At 42.7% G+C, this 20,064-nt stretch overlaps 1 long non-coding RNA gene across 4 annotated transcripts; it reads left to right on the plus strand.

The window, feature by feature from the left end:
• Positions 1-2,227: 2,227 nt before the first annotated feature.
• Positions 2,228-17,561, plus strand: LOC117702643 (uncharacterized). Of its 4 annotated transcripts, none has more exons than XR_013108655.1 (4): positions 2,228-3,002; positions 3,639-4,996; positions 5,768-5,839; positions 14,934-17,561. It is a non-coding gene; the product is annotated as an uncharacterized LOC117702643 (long non-coding RNA). The 4 variants fall into 4 exon arrangements; XR_013108654.1 differs by having other exon boundaries at positions 2,229-3,002; positions 3,756-4,996; XR_004606091.2 differs by lacking the exon at positions 3,639-4,996 and having other exon boundaries at positions 2,381-2,773; positions 2,865-3,002.
• Positions 17,562-20,064: the final 2,503 nt, after the last annotated feature.

Raw genomic sequence — 20,064 nt, forward strand, 5'->3', positions numbered from 1 at the left:
TTGTCTCTTTCAGATTTACTATGGGTTAATTGGAAGGCAGAAATCACTGTACTGTTTAAATAATTCCCTTTGAGCCAGGCCTAGTGGTCTGGCTGTAATCCCAGGTCTGTAATGGTAACAACTTGGGAAGCTGAGGCTGGAGGATTGAAAGTTCAAGGCAAGCCTGTACAGCGTAGTGAAACTCTGCCTCAGAGGAAAACACTACTTCAAAAGAATTATAGGCATATCTGTGGCACGGCACCTGGCTAGCATGTGTGAGGCTACAGGTTCCATCCTCGGGATGAACGAATGACATAAAATAAATGTCGCTCTTGCTCCCTCTTTCTCCTTTTGCCCCCCCACCCCATCCCCCCAAGTTTAGGTGAATCCTACTTAAGCTAAATGAAAAATGGCTTCATCTTGCTGACTTCTGTTTTGTACCCAGCCTTCAGCAGTCTCTTCTCCTGGCCTCCCTTTCCCCTCTCTTCTTTTTTGTCTTCCTCTTTTTCATCTTACTTTTCCTCCTCTTCCCCCTACCACCTTCTCCTCCTCTTCTTCTTCCTCCTCCTCTTCCCTTTAGACCGGGTCTCACTGCATACCACAGGCTAGCCTTAAACTTGTAATCTCCTGTGTCCACCTCTGGAGTGCTGAGGTTATGGATGAACAACATCATGTCTTGTCTCTTTTTCTTCCGTTTTCTCTCCCCCAGTCTTTCCTCCTTCTCTTTCTTCCTTCCTTCCTTCTTTCCTTTCTTTCTTTCTTTTTTGAGGTGTAATCTGACCGTGCAACGTACTTTGGGTTGGCAGTCGCTATGTAACCAAGACTCACCCCACTCTTCAGCTCCCCCATGCCCACCTCCACGGCATTCTACCACGGTTGTAGGCAATGCTCAGCTTTAGTAACTGTTCACAAAAATTCATGGTGCTAAGGAAAAAGTCCAGATACAGTGTTTTGCTTTTATCTGTATTTCAATGTCTGAGGTTTTGGCTACTCATGATCAACAAACAACCAAAAACATCAAGTGGAAAAGCCCAGAAATTAATAATTCATGACTCCTAAAATTACTTTATTACAGGGTATTGTTACAGTTGTTTTTTTTTTTTTTTTGTCAGATCATGTTATCACTGCTAATCCATTACTAGTCTAATACATAATTTAAACTATGTTAGGTACTTAGGAGAGAAAAAGCATTAAATTTATGTATTTGTAGCAATCACACAGTGTATATTAGTTTTTGGTCCTGGCTGAAGTTTCAGACATTCACCTTGAGTCTTGGAGCTTAACTAGTACCAGGAAAGAGAGACTCTCACATTACAAAAAGCAGGGGGGAAAAAATCTCCTGTTTCACTCCTCAGTTGACTCCTTACTTCAGAAATGGAGGCAGGACCGAGAACCAGAGCCAGGTGAAGCAAGGAGATTCCCCTTCTGAACTTGTACAAACTGTGCTCCTGGTGGCTCTGTGTATGTGTGAGGTTTAGATCATTTCAGAGGGACTTAAAATCGGGAGATTAAGAACATGGGCTCAGTCTAATACCTTGAACTTGTAGCCTTTCAAGGCCTTTTAGGAGTTTTTAATTTGTCCCACCCCCCACCCACCCTTTTTTTTAAGACAGGGTCTTACAATCCTGGGTCTTACTAGCCGGGAACTCTCTATGTATGTAGCCCAGATTAGCCATAAACTCAGGATCCTTCTGCCTCTGCCTCCTGAGTGCTGAGCTTATAGAAACACACCAGTATGTCAAAGTCTTTATTTAGAAGCTTTTGGAAGTCCACACATATGTACTCACACATTTATTTACTTTACCAGAATAAAACCATGTGAGTCCATACTGGTACCTATGCTGGTCTTTCAGGCACCTGAGACATCTTATCCCAGCACAAATGTTTGGCAGCTTGTTTTAAATATAAAAGAGTATATGTCCGGTAAGGATGTATTTGTTGAACCCTTACTGGCGGAGTCAGTAAGGTTCCTTTATTCCCTGTGTGATGAACATAGCTGGATGATCTCTCTAATTACTGCCTTAATTGCTTCCGAAGGACAGAGCCATAAAAATGAGGCAATAGGTGCTTGTGTCTCCACCCTTAACCCCAGGGACGGAGCCCAGGCCTCACACAGCACCTAAGAGGGAGCTACACCTCACCAATATGTCCATTTTTTAGGGCCTTTGAGCACATAGTAAGCTTCTACTTTGCTTTTTTAATTTTTTCCTTTATTTTGAATACATCTATAAAGTGCGCTTGTGAATGAGGTGTGGTGTGTTATTCCACCGTCTGAACGCTGCATGCATTAATCAAATCCAGCTTGCTTTTATTCATTCTTCCTCCACCCTTCCCAAACTCCAGCTAACACTGCCCTCCGCTCCCTCCAACTCCTTAGCGTCCGTGTATAACAGAGGACATGTGGTTCTTGGCTTTCTATGTCTGGTTTCTTTTACTTAGCACAACATCTCCCATTTCTGTTAGTTTTGCTGCACATGACAGGATTCTGATCCCCTTTGAGGCAGAATAATGTCCCACAGTGCACGAATGCCACGTGTTCTCTATCTGTGTGTCCACCCACTGATTACCACCCGAGCTGGCTCCTCACCCTAGCTATTGAGAACAGAGTCCTGATAACCGGGCATGTTCTCACATCTAAACTGCAATCTGGATGCTAACGAATCTAGCTCCTTCCTATTCTTGATTGAGCCATTGTAAGCTGCTTTCGTGTCAAGATCTGCTTTATTTTCCAAAGTGGGAGTTGACCGCATCAGGCTGAGGGGGTGGAAGCTTAATCCTCCTCTCAAAGGCTGCGGTGAGTCACCTCTCTCAGCTTCCTCTCTCCACCCTTCCTGACTCCATGCACAATCCCTTCGTTTTTCTTTTCCTTTTTTTTTTTTTCACAGAAATGAAATTCAGCGTAAAGTTTCTATTGAAGCAGAATTGGAAAAAAAGACATCTGCTCCCTTATACTCTGACTGGAATTCACCTTGTCTCTCGAGACATGCTAAGTTTTTACCTTAAGAGCTGATTTGAGGAATCAAGTGAGTAAAATCTCCAGAGGGAGGGCTGAGGGTTGTTGCTCAGTGGTAGACCTATACCTGTGGGTTATAGCCACACATGTAGACTTATACCTGTCATGCACAGGCCTCTGGGTTAGAGCCACACATGTAGACCCATACCCGTCATGCACGGGGCTCTGGGTTAGATCTCCAAGTGGCAAACAAAATAAAAAGTGCTGGGATACACCAGTGCCTCACATTCTGCTACAGAGCTGCATGTCCACCCAGCCCATGGTGGCTGTTTGTTTGTTTGTTAAATGAACTTGAGTGGGCATCTGTTTAGGCAGCGAGTCTCACATAGATTGCATTACCAAGGCCTGATCTGAGTTCTTTCCTGAGTTCACACAAGAAAGCTATGTCCTGGCTCTCACAAGCCTAGGAGTCTCCAGCACACAGGATTCATGCCACCTCGGACTTCTTTTGTTTATTTTTTAACTGCCACTGGCCACACTACATCCGCTGTGACAGAGCAATGGGTTTAAAACATAGTGTGGTCATTATACTGGTCAAGGTATTTTCTAGGTTGAGAAGCTAAAGAAACATAAAAACAAAATACCCAGCCCTGTAGCTTTAATGTCTGTAAGGTCCCATCGTGTCTTACACCCTGTGTTCTTACAGCCCATTGAGTTGGCAACGTGACCCATTTTACAGAACACGAAACTCTAGTGGACAGAAGTTCAGAACTGCTGAGGATGAAGTTCAGGGTTTGCTCATGTGAGTGCTCTTCCCTCCCAGGCGCCACATCCAGGCTCAGACTGCAAAAGGAGAAGCAACAGGTCCAACTGGCAACTCCCAACTTAGGGATTTTATGCTCTCCTTCAGGACTGTGAACTCTCTGCCCAGACCCACCTGCCATGGAGAGAATGTTCTCATTTTCCCTTCCTTGACGTATGCTCACAGTCAGAAACCTCCCATGGACCGTCACAATGGCACTGGCTCCCACGACAGGCTTTCTCACTTTCAGCCAATTACAGATTCATTTACAGGGCATTCCAGATTTAAAAGAAGAAGAAGAAGAAGAAGAAGAAGAAGAAGAAGAAGAAGAAGAAGAAGAAGAAGAAGAAGAAGAAGAAGAAGAAGAAGAAGAAGAAGAAGGATAACCAGGACTCAAGAAAGGAATGCTGTCAGGTCTTTCAGAATCCACACCAGAGTACCGTCTGCCTCAGAGAGGCTAAAGGCACATGCTCTGCAAGTTTAAAATGGGCATCAGGGTAGAAATATCTACTTTTTTTCTGGAAGAGCAAGGGACAGGGAGAATAGCAGAAACCCCATGTTGGGGTGGCCAGGCTTGCAAGGGTTAATTAAGTCACCTGAGCAATGCAAGTGTCCTGAGGTTCTTATCGAGGGCTGTATCAGACTGTGTTTCAAAATTGCTGTTTGGAGACTCAGACAGAATTTTCTATAAAAACTTCTACTCAGTGGTCAGCTGCCAGGTTGTCCCCAAAGCCTTTTAGACTTACATGTTCAGTGGGTAAGAGCACTGTCTGCCCTCCCAGAGGATCCAGGTGTGGTTCCCAGCCATTTGTAACTCTAGTTCCAGGGGATCTGACATCTTCTTCTGGGCTCTGAGGACACCCGGCACATACACACACAGGCAAAACACCCATACAAATAAACTAAATAAAATAATTTAAAAATTAAAAACAACTGTATTTACTCTAAAGTGCTATTTTCAAGCTGTCTGAGAGTCCGTCTCCAGAGAAGCTTGGACGTAATGCATTGGACAGCAGGGAAACTGGGCCTTTAGGCTTGCTAAACTTAGAGGTGATGGACTGGACCTGGATCATTCGCAGCTTAGAAACCTTCAAATGAGCACAAGAGGGAACTTGGGCTGCCTCTGGGGGATAACACAGAAGTCAAGAACATCAAATACAACATTATCTTTTTATGTGCCAGAGTCTCAGTGGTCAAATCCATGGGCTAGTGACTGGAGCTCTCTCGGTTTCTCCCTAATTAACTTCACCGAGCTAAGATCGGTAATGTGAATACAATTTGTATTTTTTTTTCTTGGTCCCTACCCTGATCAGTCATCAGCACTGCTGCTGGGCACTTAGCAGTGCCAAGAAATAGTAATTTCATGAAATGAACAGGGGATTTACTAAGATAACCGGCATGCTTTGGTGCAATGGGCCCTTACAGAGGTGAATTCTTTGAGATGGTAATGAGAGATTTGTTTAAGATCTGCAAGGCAGAGCGGGAATGTATTGATGGGTCATTAGTGAACATTCACACAAAAGTCAAGGAGTTAATCTGCAGCAAAAGCTTTACCACTTATGAGACACAAGGCCTTCGGGTATGTTGCCTAACTTCCAGGCCCCCATGTATAAAATATAGGTAGTGAGAACAACTGTAATACAGGGTTATTATGTAAGTAAGTATTGTTTAAGTAAGACAAAGCATGTAGAATAATTGCTAGAGTATTTGGAAAACAGAATTGGCAAGATCTTAGGAGCTGTGCAGAGGTCAGACCTCTGGAAGGGGGACCACAAAATGACAGAGGGGTCCCAAAGGGTCCCAAAGATCACCTCGTCCACCGGTCTTGGATTGGTCATTGCAAACCCACTAAGGACCACTAAGGTGCCCGCTCTCTTCCAGAAACCTTGGTATGGTCTGAGGTCCTACCACTGTGTGAGCTGATTTAGAAATGTGCCCTGAAACAACTTCAAATGGCAAGAGATAGGGGGACATGATTGGGCTTGAGGTATTAAAATGCCAGTTCACCACCTGCTTTAATCTGTTATCACTAGGGAGTCTGTGCATGCGGCTGAAGGAAAGAAAGAGCTGGGAATCAGGTTCGGTTTAGAAGACACTCGATCCAGGTATGTTCTATGGTCTTCATAGCCACTCCATAACTAACAGAGGATCTTGAGGTGGGGGATCGAATTGTAGGGAAGCTAGGAAACATGCTTTAAAATCCCTTTGTGTAGCATTTTGAATCTTACTGAGAAAACACCAATTGATCCGTAGGAAGGAAATCTGCTGGAGTCATTGTCCCTGTAGTTGAGAGAGACAGGGCTAACAACCCTGTTAGGGATAACTTCTCCTCTAGTTTTGTGCTTACTATCTTTGATCAAAGCTATAAGATTTCTCTTCCCCTCCCCTCCCCTCCCCTCCCCTCCCCTCCCCTCCCCTCCCCTCCCCTCCCCTCCCCTCCCCTCCCCTCCCCTCCCCTCCCCTCCCCTCTCTTCTCCTTCTCGATTCCTTCTTCTCATCAAATGCAAGGCATTGCAAGCTGGCTACTACTGAGCCATAATCCTCAAGCCAAAGCCACACTTCTGTGAAAGTATTCTAACATTCACATTTAACAACAGATCTCACCCTGGTCTTTCTATTTCTTTGAGACCCGGACTTCACTATGGCACTACAATAAATGAAGTTCACAGCAACTGGGAAGCTCAAAGGTGTATTGTTTGCTTTTTACTGTGCGTGAAAGTCAACACCAGATGAATTGTAAATTGAACTGTGAACAGTACAACAATAAAGAGCTTAATAAAATAATGAAATAGAGGTTTGATGAAACAATCAAGGGCTTAATGAGAGTACAGAAGAATGCCCCATGTCACTGAAGTTGGCAAAGACTTTTTAAAGTAGACATAGGTAAAAATAAATGAATCTGAGATCAACAAGAAAAAAAAAATCAAGCACACTGGAAGACCATGAATCAAAAAACTGTAAAGAAGGCAGGCATCCAGTGGCCAGTAAGCATATGAAAAAGTACCTTCTTCTTAAAAGAGATGAGAGAATTGGATTTTAAATCACATTTATCTATGTGTTGTGTGTTTCAGGGGTCAGTTCTGACCCTCCACCATGTGGGATCTGGGAATCGAACTCAGGTCATGAGGCTTGGCAGCAAGCACCTTTACCCACTGAGCCATCTTGCTGGCCCCAGTTCAGAACGTTTTAATGGGAAATTCCAAAAATGAATAACACTTGAATGAATAAGCTTAAAATTGCACGGCATTCTGAACAGCCTGATAAAAATCTCAGTAGCGTCCCACTCTGCTGCTTCTGGGATGGGAAGCATGCCACACGGCCTGTCGTTTGTCACCCGTAGCCAACCTAGTAACTGAATCCAGGGAGCCACGTCACTTGTATTCAAGTGGCCCCTATTGTATTTAATAGCAGTTCCAGAGCAAGAAAGCAGTGAACCTTGCAAGCTGAACATGCCAAAGAACTGCAGTGAAGTAATCTCTCCCCCCCAACCCCCGTCCTTACCCCATCTCTTTTCCTTTTTCTATTCAAAATAACTTCTCATGTACCTCAGTCTTGTGGTGTAGCCAAGAATGGCCTTGAAGGTAATCCTTCTGCCTCTCACTCTCAAGTGCTTAGATTACAGGCACTCACGACACCCACTCTATATGATGCTGGTGTCCAAACTCAAGGCTTTGTTTCTGCCAGGGAGGCTACATATGGAGCTACCCCGTCAACTTCATGAAGTATGTTCTTTACACAAAAGGGGAAACGTTCTCGACTTGAGAGAAAAAAGAAATGAATGGATTCTGATGTTGCTACAACCTACTGTGAACTGATCCTACTTTAAACGTTTTTGTGATATAGTGGATGGAACTTGGGGCTTCACACATGCTGAAAACAGGTTCTTCCACTGAGCTAGATACCCAGAGTAAGCTTCCCATGTGGCAGACTCTTACTATCACTCCAAGCAACATGGAAGCATTTTGCCTACAGGATGTTCAGTAAGAAAAGTCAGTCAAGCAAGGGTTTGTATTATATCATCCTGTTTCATTTATTGGTCACAAATGGGCAAAATCAGTCTGCGGTGTGAAAACTCAAAGATTGAAACTGGGGAGTGTGTGTGTGTGTTGTGCTTCTCGATTATGTGTTAATTTTACAAAATGATGGGCTTTAACATGCTTTTTTCACACACATATGCAATATATTTGATCACAGACATATTCTCTATTCCTCCCCCCACCCCTGCTACCTTTTCACTGGCCCCTTTCCTTTCCCTAAATAACCCTCATTCTGCTCTCATAGATTCTGTATAGGAGAGAAACATAGTGTCTGTCTTCCCAAGTCCGGCTCATTCCATGTAATATGATGATATCCAGTTCTACCCATTTGTTTGTAGATAGGGTTTGGGACTCACCCCGTGTCCCCCCCCCCAATAATACTCCCTTAAGTGTATAGATTGCGTTTCTCTTAATCCATTCTTCTGTTAATGGACACCCAGGCCAATTTCTCAACAGTGAGTATTGGGAAATAGTGTTGTGATAACCACTGATGTGCATGTGTTTTTGGTGACATTCATATACAGATTCCTTTAGGTATCTAAAGGAATTGACTAGCTGGGTCATATAACAGGGTCTTTGTTTTGTGGCTGGACTACCCTACATTCCCACCAACATTTATAAGGCATCTCCTCCTATATCCTTTCTAATGTCTCCTCTTTGTTTTCTGAGTGATTGCCATTCTGACGGGATAAAATGGAATTTCAGAGTAGTTTTGATTTTGAGTTTCCTGCTGACTAAGGACATTACATTTTTGTGTATATTTATTGTCTGTTAGCATTTCTTTTGGGCACTATCTATTCATCTCATCTTAGCATTTATTGGTTATATTACTTGTTGCTAGGTGGTGAATATTGAATCTAGGGCTTTAGTTCTACCACTGAGCTTCACCCCAGCCCCTGAAATGATTTAAGGGGGAAAGAATACTTAGGAGTGTGCAATGGCTTCTGGGATTGCTGATAGCTTCCATTTCCTTTGCTGGGTGATGGCTACATAGAGTTTTGCACATTTTATGAAAATGCAACAATCTCCTTGAATATTTGAATAGTTGTATGTGCAGATGGTCTACCTCAGTGCAAAGCAATTTGCAGCTAAAGCAAGAACAGAGCCATTCTTAGGCTTCTCTGCCTAGAGAATTCCACATGTAACTAAGGTCAGCCAGATGGAATGATGGGAGATTTGGAAGGCCAAAGGAAGATGAGAGGTGTTTTCCCTGTCTGTGAGGGTGCTAATGAGCTTGCTATGTGGAATGGGATTTTCCCGAGTCTACCAACGCCACTGGGGATAAGTCAGTGATGTCAGCAGTGGCTCTGTGGAGAGCTTCTTGACCTCTAGAGTGTAACCATGTGGTCTGAACAGGAAGTGTGAGGGCAGCCTTCTGACTTCTGCTCTCCCAGCCCTTCCTGTGGTTTCTTGAGCACATGATTACTGGTATCCACTGGCAGCTGTGGTATGTGTGCAGCCAGCAAGCTGATAGGCAGCTAGCTAGTAGGTGGTGGTTGAGGTTAACTAAAACTCTCTTGGAAACGGAACAATCACTTGCAGTTCTACCAGGTATAAGGCCATTGTTTTTCAGGTGAAAATTGGGCTTTAGACCTAGCCTAAAGCTACCTGATGTACCGTACAGCCACCTACAGCACAGTAGCAGCACCTGCTGGTTTCTGCTGCTACTCAATAGCAATTCTGAGCCCATCATTTGTGTTCTCTACACAGGTAACTGGGTAGATCTTTTTGCTTTAGTCTTCACATCCTGCACGTCTTTCTACTCATGGGCATTTGAATAAAAGATTCGTAGAAGTGTCGTGGGAGGCCCACCAGAGATGAACACACAGACACAGTGTATAGTCAACTGAAAGTCTTTATTCCAATTGGCTGTGATTCTGCTCATGTATTCAGGACCCAAGTATAGTGCCTAGTGTTTAGAGAAAGGGATTTTTGAAAGCAAAAACCACATCTTGGTATCTTGCTTGGCAGCTGCAGGGGGTGGTGGTTGGGGATTGCAAAAGCAAACTGTTTAACAGAAGCCAAGCTAAGCAATTAGCTGGAAGAGGGGGTCTGCATAAGCAGGTAGCATAATAGAAGCTAAGATAAGCTATCTGGGACATCTTGACCTCAGGTTCCTAGAATAGAGCTGGATAATTTGGACAGGAATTCTCATGAAGAAGGTAAAATTCTAGTCAAACCTAAAATGGCCTCCACAAGAAAACAAGATGGAGGAACCTCTGCCTTGTCTTGCCCTGTCACATAAGGACTCCCTATTCTGGTAGGATTAGTATCCCTTCCTTTTGGACATCTTACTTGGTTATTTTAGCAAAGCTCTTTACTTTACTCGAGTCTGGCTTATGATCTCAGCCCAGTATCGCATCATCATCGGCCAAGACTTCCGTAGATCAAAACAGACTGATAAAAGACAGAAAATGAAAATTTGTAAGCCTAAGTCATCTGTATCCAGCTTTCTTGTTATATCTAGCATTTAAACCCAGACATGAACACTGAGAATCAGAAACCCAAAGACACATTGCATGATGGTTGAAGAGGAATTATTGAAGCGAGGAAGAACACAACTCGTGTGCTTGTTAGGAAGAGTCTACATAGACCAAGGACCTGAGCTCAGAGGTGTATGCAGGTCCTGGTTCCATGTTCAATGCTTTCTGGTCTGTACAGGCCTCCTACTCTAGGCGTGGCTCCTACAGGCAACACCAGCACTCTAGGAGCTGCTTAATGTTGTAGGATCTTAGGCCCCAGGCCTTATCAAATTAGAGGCCATATTTTAACGTGATCTCTGCAGGTGAATTGCATGCATGATACAATTTGAGGACTAGAGCTGAAGAGATGGTTCAGTCAGTAAAGTCTTGGCATATAAGCATGAAAACCTGAGTTCAGTATTCAGTCCTCACACACACAGACAGACACACACACACATGCGCACACACACACACACACACACACACACACACGCTCACTCATGGACACAGTGACGAGCACCACTGAAAAGCTCCTTTTCTTTTATTTAGCATCTAAATTATATTCATAGAAAACATGGTATCTTTAGGGCAAGGCCTATATTATAACATGTCTTAAAACAACAGATCGTGTGAAGAACTAGAGTAAACAAGAAGAGTAACTCTCTCTAAGGATCTCTGGAGGAAGGGTATCTGTTGGAACACCGTTCATTTTTCCTATATCCATTCCGATTTTAATCTACTAAAAAATTAATAGCCTATCTCCTGGTGGCATGTCCTTCAAAAGGTAGGTTTAACAAAGAGAAGGTATTTAAATTGATATTTAAGTTATACAGTTATCAGACATTTAATTTGTACTTCCACAAAGATAATTGCACTAGAACTCACCTCATTCACCCTGCCCTGAGAAAATGAGGGGGTGCTGTAATAAGCTCATGCTTTGGGGCTATGACTGATCTCCACTCCCTTTTGGCCAGGACCTGAATCCATTTGCTTTAAGCAGTTTAGGGTGTATGCTAGGGATATGAATGGTGGTAACGCCCTGTGACCCTTGTCAGGAGTGACATCACGTCATTACTTGTGAGGGCACAGGCTTCTCAACTTACTTAGCTTGGGAATTTGGCCCTTGTTGGAAAGACAGGTCTCCAGGAAGGAGAGTGTAGCAGCCTGGCTCTTCCAAGAACAGTAGTTGGTAAAGCTACAGGTGGAGGAGACTTCTGGGATGTCAACAACTTTCTTTTACTTCAAAGAATGCTGGCTTTGAGAATAGGGTGTTTTGAGTTTGGAAGTTGAAGGATTTTGAGCAGAGAAAATATAAACCTTACAAAATGTAAGAGAGAGTATTTGCAAAGGTAATAAGACTCAGAGTCACCTTTCCCAGCCCCATCAACTTGACCAGATTTTAAACTGGGTCCTTGAACAACTTTGCCGTCTATTTGACCACAGTGTTCACTGGTGAAAGTACATATGTGATTGTGTACCATCAATAATGTCACTATCTTATCTGTCAAGTAGAATAAGTTGATAATGGGATTTTTTTGAAGAGTTAATAACTTACTCTAAGGTAGACTTTAATTACTGGACCTTAATAACAACCAACTCATGAATTAATTAGCTTACATCACTGCCAAGTCCAAGGCTTGCACAAATTTGAAGGAGAATTTTACAGCATTCAAAAATAACAGAAAATATCTATGGCATAAATGTTAAAACATTGTTATTCATCTACTGTTCATCAGTATAAAGAGAAATTAAATATGAGTATTAAAATTAACTCGAGAAAAACCATCTCAGTTCAGAACAAGGTACCATGCAGGCAGCGGATGGTGGTGTTTCAGTACAGTGGCAGAGTGCTTCCCTGGCATGCCAGGGGCTCTGGGACCAACTCCCAGCATTGCCAGACATAAACAGACTTACCAAAAAAAACCAATATCCATGTTTCCATCCCGAGCCTTATCTTATTTTACTAGATAACCCTTGTACTCCACCCGTGAGATTAGAGTCCTATGTTTTATCTCTCTCACTTGCCTGCCAAAGTGCTGGAAAGAGATTTTTTTTAATCAAGAAACACATCTAGGGGTTGGAGAGATGGTTCAGAAGTTAAGGGACGTTATTGCTCTTGCAGAGGTCCCAAGAGCATTTGTATCAGGTGGTTTACAACCCCTGTAACTCCAGATCCAGAGGGATGGAGTGACTCTGGTCTCCTTGGGCACCTGCACTCACATGCCAATATATACACAATTAAATACATTAAGAATAAATCTTTAAAAAAAGATAAATAAATCCTAGGCTGAAATATGATAGAAGTGATCAATTTCTGTAAATTTTAGTAAAGTTAATACTGGAGTTTGGGGTTGTAGCTCAGTGGTAGAACTCAAGGTTAATGAGCACATACACACATACATACATAGATGCACACACACAAACACACATGAACACACACACATGAATACACACACATGAATACACACATGAACACATGCGCACACATACACAAACATACATGAACACACGCACACACATATACACACATGCAGGAATAAAACCACATTTGTGAACACAAGTGCACACACAGACACATGAACACAGCCCCATAAACTTGGGAAGCCTTCTGCACATGCTCAGTTCTGCAGCTCATTGATTTCTCTGTCCTGTCTTGGTGAAACTCTGTAGGTGTAAGCAGAATTCTCTAACTGGCTTTGGGGAAACAAGCAAGCATTGAAATGGTTTCTATTCCGAAGTTTTATTTACTAAAAAGAGTTATAGTAACTTGAGATATGACATATGAGGTAGGTAGTTCATTAATAATTATATAAGTAAAAAGTAGTTTTATAAAACGTATACACATTGATTTCTATGATTAACTACTTTTGTAATAAGGGTATCAAAATAATTCTTCAGGTAAACAGCACCAGGGCGACAGGGCTACATCCATATGCAAAAACTTTTACTTCACACACACACACACACACACACACACACACACAAAGAAAGAAAGAAAAAAAAAGAAAAGAAAAAGAAAGGAGCACTAACTGAATCAGAGGCCTCAGGCTCAGCCTCGGTGATAAAAAACGTGAGAGAAAGCATCTACATCCTCGTTCGCTTGACTTCTTAGACAGGATGTCAGAGCACAAGAGACAAAGACCGCATAAAGTAGATGTCACCAAGTTTAAAACTTGGCTGGGTGAAGTGGCCCATATCTTAATCACTGAGTCTGGAATATGGAAGTAGTAAAATCAGAGTTCAAGGCCAGCTATGACTATATAGTGAGTCTGAGGCCAGCCTGGGCTATAGAAAACACTATCTCAAACAAACAAACACCCCCCAAATCAAATTAAACAAACAACTCCCCCAACCTTAAGCTTATAGAACAGTAGAATGTATTCAAATCGTGTATTTGATGTGGGGTTTGTGTCTAGAATATACACATGAACTCCTACAACTCAGTGTTAGTATTCTGTCTAAACTCCACCTCCACAGTTACCTGGCAACAGCCAGGTATGCTCCTCCCCACAGTTACCTGGCAACAGCCAGGTAGGCTTGGTCCTCTCTCTTAATCTCTTAATCTGTTACCCTCTTACTTTCTTGCCTCTACCTTCTCTGTCCCCTCCCCCTTCTCTTCCTCTCTCTCCACGTGGTCACGGCCGGCCTCTACTTCTCTTCTTCCTCTCTCTTCTTCCATCTTCTTCCCCCCACCTTTGCCCTATCTCCTGAATAAACCTCCCCCTCCCCTTGGAATCGTGTGGTCTGGTGTGGTCTGTTCTGAGCTGCAGTCGGACATCTAACACTCAGTAACACACAAAAAAAACAAATCACCCAACTTGAAAATGGATGAACCGAATAGGCATTTGTAGAAAGAAGATACACAGTGAACTTTAAGGAAAAGACAGGATTCCAGGAAAAGCTCCCTGGGTCTGAATTCAGAAAGGAGCCTGGTGGCCATTTACTGATTGAGAGGTCACAAATACTTAACTTTGGGTGTCTTGCCTGGGCATGTTCTTGTTTCAATTGCCAAAATAAACAGCTACCAGAGAGGCCAGTCTGCTTCCCGGATCTGGCCAATGAGCTGTGCCTAACAATCAACCAATCAGAGCCGAACACCTTCCCTGGGGTTTTCAGCTTCATTTGCATAAGCAGATTGGATGGAGAACGTGGGCAACAATTTTAGCTCTTGTTGTATGCCTGAAGTTTGTACCAAAGTCTGATTTTCCCTGGCTTGAAAACTGCTTAGTTTTGAAACAAAGCCTCCCCTTTTATCTTGAGTTCTTTCCTGGGAAGTTTCTGTTAACAATAGGAATGAGCGTTAAACACATAAAAAAGATGCTTGCTATAATTAATCTTCAGAAAAATGCAAATCAAAACTGTAATGATCCACTTCTAGATAGCTACTCCCATGGCTACAGTCAAAAGACATAGTAACAGGAGTCAGTGAGGGTGTGGGGACATCAGAAAAATTAGCCCGAGAGAATAACTCTTAGAAGGAAAGATTTATTTTAGCCCACCGTTTCAAGGATTTCAGCCCTTGGCTTTGCTGTTGCATAGCGAGGTGAAGCATCATGGTGATGGGAACGGGATGTGGTGTGGAGCATTATTTTAAACAATTTATGAGAGAGAGAGAGAGAGAGAGAGAGAGCGTGTGCGCATACTCACACAAAGGTATGAGGTCAATTTGCAAGAGTTGGTTCTCTCTGTTTACCATATAGGTCCTGCACGTTGATTGTGGATCATCAGGCTTGATTACAAGTGCTTTTACCCACTGATATATCTTGCTAGAGGAACTTCTTCATTTCATGGGCTGAAGCAGAGAGCAAGACAGAAAGAAGCCCTACAGGCTACCCTTAGAACCACACCACCGGGAGCTTCCATATCACAAGCTTCTGACACATCTCCACCAGCTGGGGATCATGTGATCAACATTTCAGCCTGTAGAAGGGGTGTCGGGGTCGGGGTACCTATTCAAACTGTAATGTTGTAGCAGGGACTCTCTTGTGTTGTTGGCAGGAATGAGTAAGAAGAGTACAGTTGTGTGAGAAAGAATGGGCATTTCAATTTATTTATTTGTATTGTACTTATTGAATTTGTATGTGGGTATGTATGTGCCACATCACACATGTGGAGATCAGAGAACAACTTGCAACCTACAGCTACTGTGTGGGTCCTGGCAATGGACCTCAGACTGCCAGGCTTGGTGGCAAGTGCTTTGACCCACGGAGCCATCTTGCTGGCTCTAAACGGGGCAGTTTCTCAAAATCTAGTTATCATATGAATCAATTACTCTTTTAGGTGTATAACCCAAAAGAAATAAAAATAAGACTACATAAAAGCTTCTATATAAGTGTTCATAACAACATTGCTTATGACATCTAAAAAATAAAAAGGTATAACTCATATGACCCTTGAAGACATGCTATGTGAAGAAAACCAAAGACAAATGAGAGCATAGTGTCTGATTCCACAGTGAGAGTAAGGTTTAGAAATAAAGGTTACTGTAGAAATAATGTTTGCTTAGGGACAGAATAAGGAGTTAGGGGACAGTATAGAAGCTACGATTTGGTACAGAGTTTCTTTGAGAGGTGATAAGAACATTCTAAAATTGGTCTGTATTGATGACTACCCTTGTCTGTATGTACTCTTTATTGTTTACCCCGAGACAGGGTTTCTTTGTGTAACAGAGCCCTGGCTGTACTGGAATTTGTAATGTAGACCAAGCTGACCTCAAACACACAAAGGTCCACCTGCTCCCGAGTGCTAGGATTAAAGGCATGTGCCAGCACACCTGGTTTATACATATTCTTAAAAGTATCACATTTTAGATTTTAAAGTTTATTTATTTATTTATATGAGTACATTGCAGCTGTCTTCAGACACACCAGAAGAAGGCATCAGATCCCATTCCAGATGGTTGTGATCCACCATATGGTTGCTGGGAATTGAACTCAGGACCTCTGGAAGAGCAGCCAGTGCTCTTAACTGCTGAGTCATCTCTCCAGTCCACATTTTAGATTTTAAATAGGTAAATTATATAGCATACACACATCACATATAACCAAAGACAGAAAAGACACTTTGCTGTATCAGGGCAGAAATGGAAGATCCAGCACACTGTTGTATATGCACTCTCCTTCTCTGCCAGCACAATGGCAGAAACATACATAGATAGGAAGATCCACGCAGCTGAAACGCGGAGCCGACATATGGAAGGAATGTTCTGGAGACCCAGACCTGCGGCTGAGTGATTTTGAGTAAAAGAAAAATGATTTTGTGTGTTAAAAACAACAACAGAAACAAGGACCAAGAAACACACCTTATACAATTTTTTTGTTGAGAGAAGATTTAGAAATAGTTTATCTAGTCTAGAATTTCTCAACCTCTTATCAATATTGATATTTGGATGGGATAATTCTTTGCCATCAAGGTAAAAGAGTAAGGTAAATAAAATCTGCCTATCCCGTTTCTCTTGGTACACTTCACAGCAAAAAAAAAAAAAAAAAAAAAAAAAGGAAGAGAAAAGTAAGATGACATCACCTGTGTCATTCAACTGGTGACCTAACTGCAGCTCCTCAGGAAGTCAATCTCCTCCACCTTGGCTAACTGCTCTTTTCTCACTCAAGAGACCAAACCTCCTACTTCTCCATTTGATATCAAGCAAAGAAGCCTTTGAGATGTGTTGGCAGACTTTCCTGCAAGGGTCCTCGAATGGATTCTCCTGAAAGGAGACCAACCTGGAGGTTGCTATGCAGTGGAGGGTTGGTCAAGGTGAACAAAGACTGGATTTATAGGATCAGCCACTATAGGACAGTGGCTCACTCTTCTCTCTAGTTCAGCTGCTAAACATAATTCTTCTCACTTGATTCACCTTTAAGTGTGAAGATGGTTCAGGGACTTTCAGGGAAGGACTCAAATACAGCACCGATGAGACTGCATGTGTCAGAAAGCATCCGAGATGTACAGAGATGATGCCATGAGCAAGCCTCAAGATCAGAAGGGACGGACTGGGAATATGCTCTGGTATTTGGTCTATGGGGCATATACACAAGACTTCGCTGTGCAACTTAAATATCATAGGAAAATAATAACTGGTAACTTAAACAGAAACAGGGCAGCTTAATAAAACACAGAAACATAATCTGTCAAAAGTTGCCAAATGATAACAAAATCTGAGGAGAGAATATATGCTACTAAATCTATTGGGAAATCCAAACAGGTTTTTAAACAAATCTCTGTTTTTTGTTGTTGTTGTTGTTTTGTTTGTTTGTTTGTTTGTTTTTCTGTTTTGAAATGTAATTCAGACCTAACTGATGTCAAATACACTTATAATGATTATTTTGAAAGGTGGTTTGTTTGTTTTTTTTCCTCATAGCAGGTAAATAATACATTACAGGGATCATGCTTCTCCTTAACATTTATAAGGTGTTAAAAATCCCACTGAATGAGAGTAAAGACCACTCCTCAAGTTCTCTGGTCAAATTAAGCAAGCTTTATTTTCTGTCAGACAGGGCTATCTCTTTAAAGTGGGGTTTGAGAAAATGGCACTGAATATAGGAGATGGTGGGGTTTATATAGCCCCCCAAAAAAACCTTCAAGACCAGGGACTTTTCAAGGATTGGGGGGTTTCTGGAGGGCTTTTGGTTATGCAGGAACTTGGCTGAACATTTCAGAATTATTTGGCAGAGCATCTTACCTTATCAGGGTGGAGGTTGGGGTATAGGGTGTGGAACAAGTCAAATTCCAGAAAATAGGTAAGACATGGTCAAATCCAAGATAACAGAAATGAACTGTTTTTGACCTTGTAACAAGATGGCTTTTAATCTTAAGATGGAGTCAGGCCGGTCCATTAAAGGCCAAAGGTAAACGGGCAAATGGGTAGACAAAAGTCATACGTTTAACTGTGGGGAAGCTATAAGTGAAATTGATAAAGAGGATAACATTGATAAAGTGGGAATACACTTTGATAAAACTATCTTCCTAGAGAACCAAAGACCAGTCAGATGAGAATGTAAAATTCTTCAACTCTTTGGGGTTTCATACCAGAAAGTTAAGCCATAGGGGAGCCTGGACTCCAATCTGAGACTCTTCTCTTCCCATCCCTGACAGAGCAGGGCCTTCAAGTGGTTGTCCCAGGCCACACATCATGCTCTCTACAACAGGTTCCACTTGGCAAGCCCTGGAACTAATTACACATCCTACTATTGTAGTCTGCTCTGAGAAAGATGGCTGAGGAAGAAGTCTAGGCAAGTCCTGGAATTCTTCTTGGTACGTTTGAACAAGGAATTCTGAGGTAAGCCAAGCTGCCCTAGTGAGGTCTAGAAGAAAGAGAGTTCTGAGAATATCTCCTTGGCCTCACAGTCTTTGTCCCCTGTGATGAGGGGCAGAGTCAAGGAGGGTCAGAGCACGGTCCCCTAAAAGCCTGAAGTTGGTATCAGCAGAAGGTCCTACATCCTGGAATGTGGCCGATAGGAGAAGTCAGGCCACCCTGGTGCAGACCTCTAACCTACTTCATCAGGAATAGGGAGCCTGGACTGGGCTTGTTCAGACACAGAAGGTGGAGCATGCTTTTCTAGCCTCGGAGTGGTCACAGAATCTTATCACCCAACCCAACAGAGTCTGCCCAGACTTGAGTGCCAGTTAGGTTAATGATTTAAGAGAACATTCACCTTTTCACTCTACGGAGAAAATACTAGAAGATTCTGGCATTGCTTTATCAGGTTCAGAGAGCTTTCACTGAGTGGGGCCCTTCCCTGCTCTCCTGCCCTCCAGTGTTTCCCAGGACCAAGGATCCCTTTCCCTTCGCTTGTTTTCTTTCCCCTTTCCTGTTAGTCTTTCAGTAATTGTCTTGACAGGAGCCTTCTCTCCCTGACAAATTGTCTCCTGTCTTCCTAACCTCCACCTCTGACCAAAGCCCACCATATACTTTCTCTGCTCTGCTGGAGAGAAAGGTCACAGATGGCTTTGAGCCAGGACAGGCTGATTTGTTCTGGCTTTCACTTCTACCAGTTAACTCTGCTTGTTTAGAACAGCCTTCTTAAGTTGGCAATCCCACCTGCAATCCCAGCTCTTGGAAGCTAAATCAAGGGGATTGCTGTGAGTTCGAGGCCAGCCTAGACTACATTGATAGACCCTGTCTTTTACCAACCACCCACCCCCCAAAAACACCACCACCAAAAAACCCCAGCTTCCCACCACATTCCCCAGAATTCCCTTTCTCTGTTTCTCCCAGTTCCCTCAAACACCAGCCTGCTTCTGCATACAACTTCCCCTCTTGCTCAATGTAAGACAGCAACATTTTCCAGCCTGACTCTCCTCTTCCTGCTTCTTCACTGCTGAGGAATATTTAAAGACAATACCACCTCTTGGTTTCTGAGAACTGAACCCAGGTCCTCTGAGTCAATTCTTCAGTCCCTCGTGGATCTAAGTTCATCTGTCAGATTTTATCCTAAAGGCAATGGAAAAGTTTAAGCAAGTAGATAATTTGTTTAAAACTGTGGCTTGGGAAAAGAGTGGCAGGACAATGTGGGAAGTTCTCTTGGGTTTTCCTACTCCTCTTTCTCTTCAGGCTCTGGACTGCCAACCTGTGTCTTCTATACATAAATGGGCACACATGTATAAACCCTCCCCTCCCCTCTACCAAATTGTTTTATCAATTAAATGGAAAGCACATTATTGTGAAGACGGTCTGCCATTGAGAGACCAGAGCTCTATATCACAAAGTATAAACATAAAGCATTTTGCTCCTTAACTTGGAGACAAAACTGATGCAGTAAAACCAATCTTCACAACTGCATAGATGTGACTTGGTTACTTTCCCCTATGTGGTGGGAGAAGAAATAGTTGATA

This window comes from Arvicanthis niloticus, chromosome 2 (assembly GCF_011762505.2).
Source record: "Arvicanthis niloticus isolate mArvNil1 chromosome 2, mArvNil1.pat.X, whole genome shotgun sequence".
Taxonomy (NCBI): Eukaryota; Metazoa; Chordata; class Mammalia; order Rodentia; family Muridae; genus Arvicanthis; species Arvicanthis niloticus.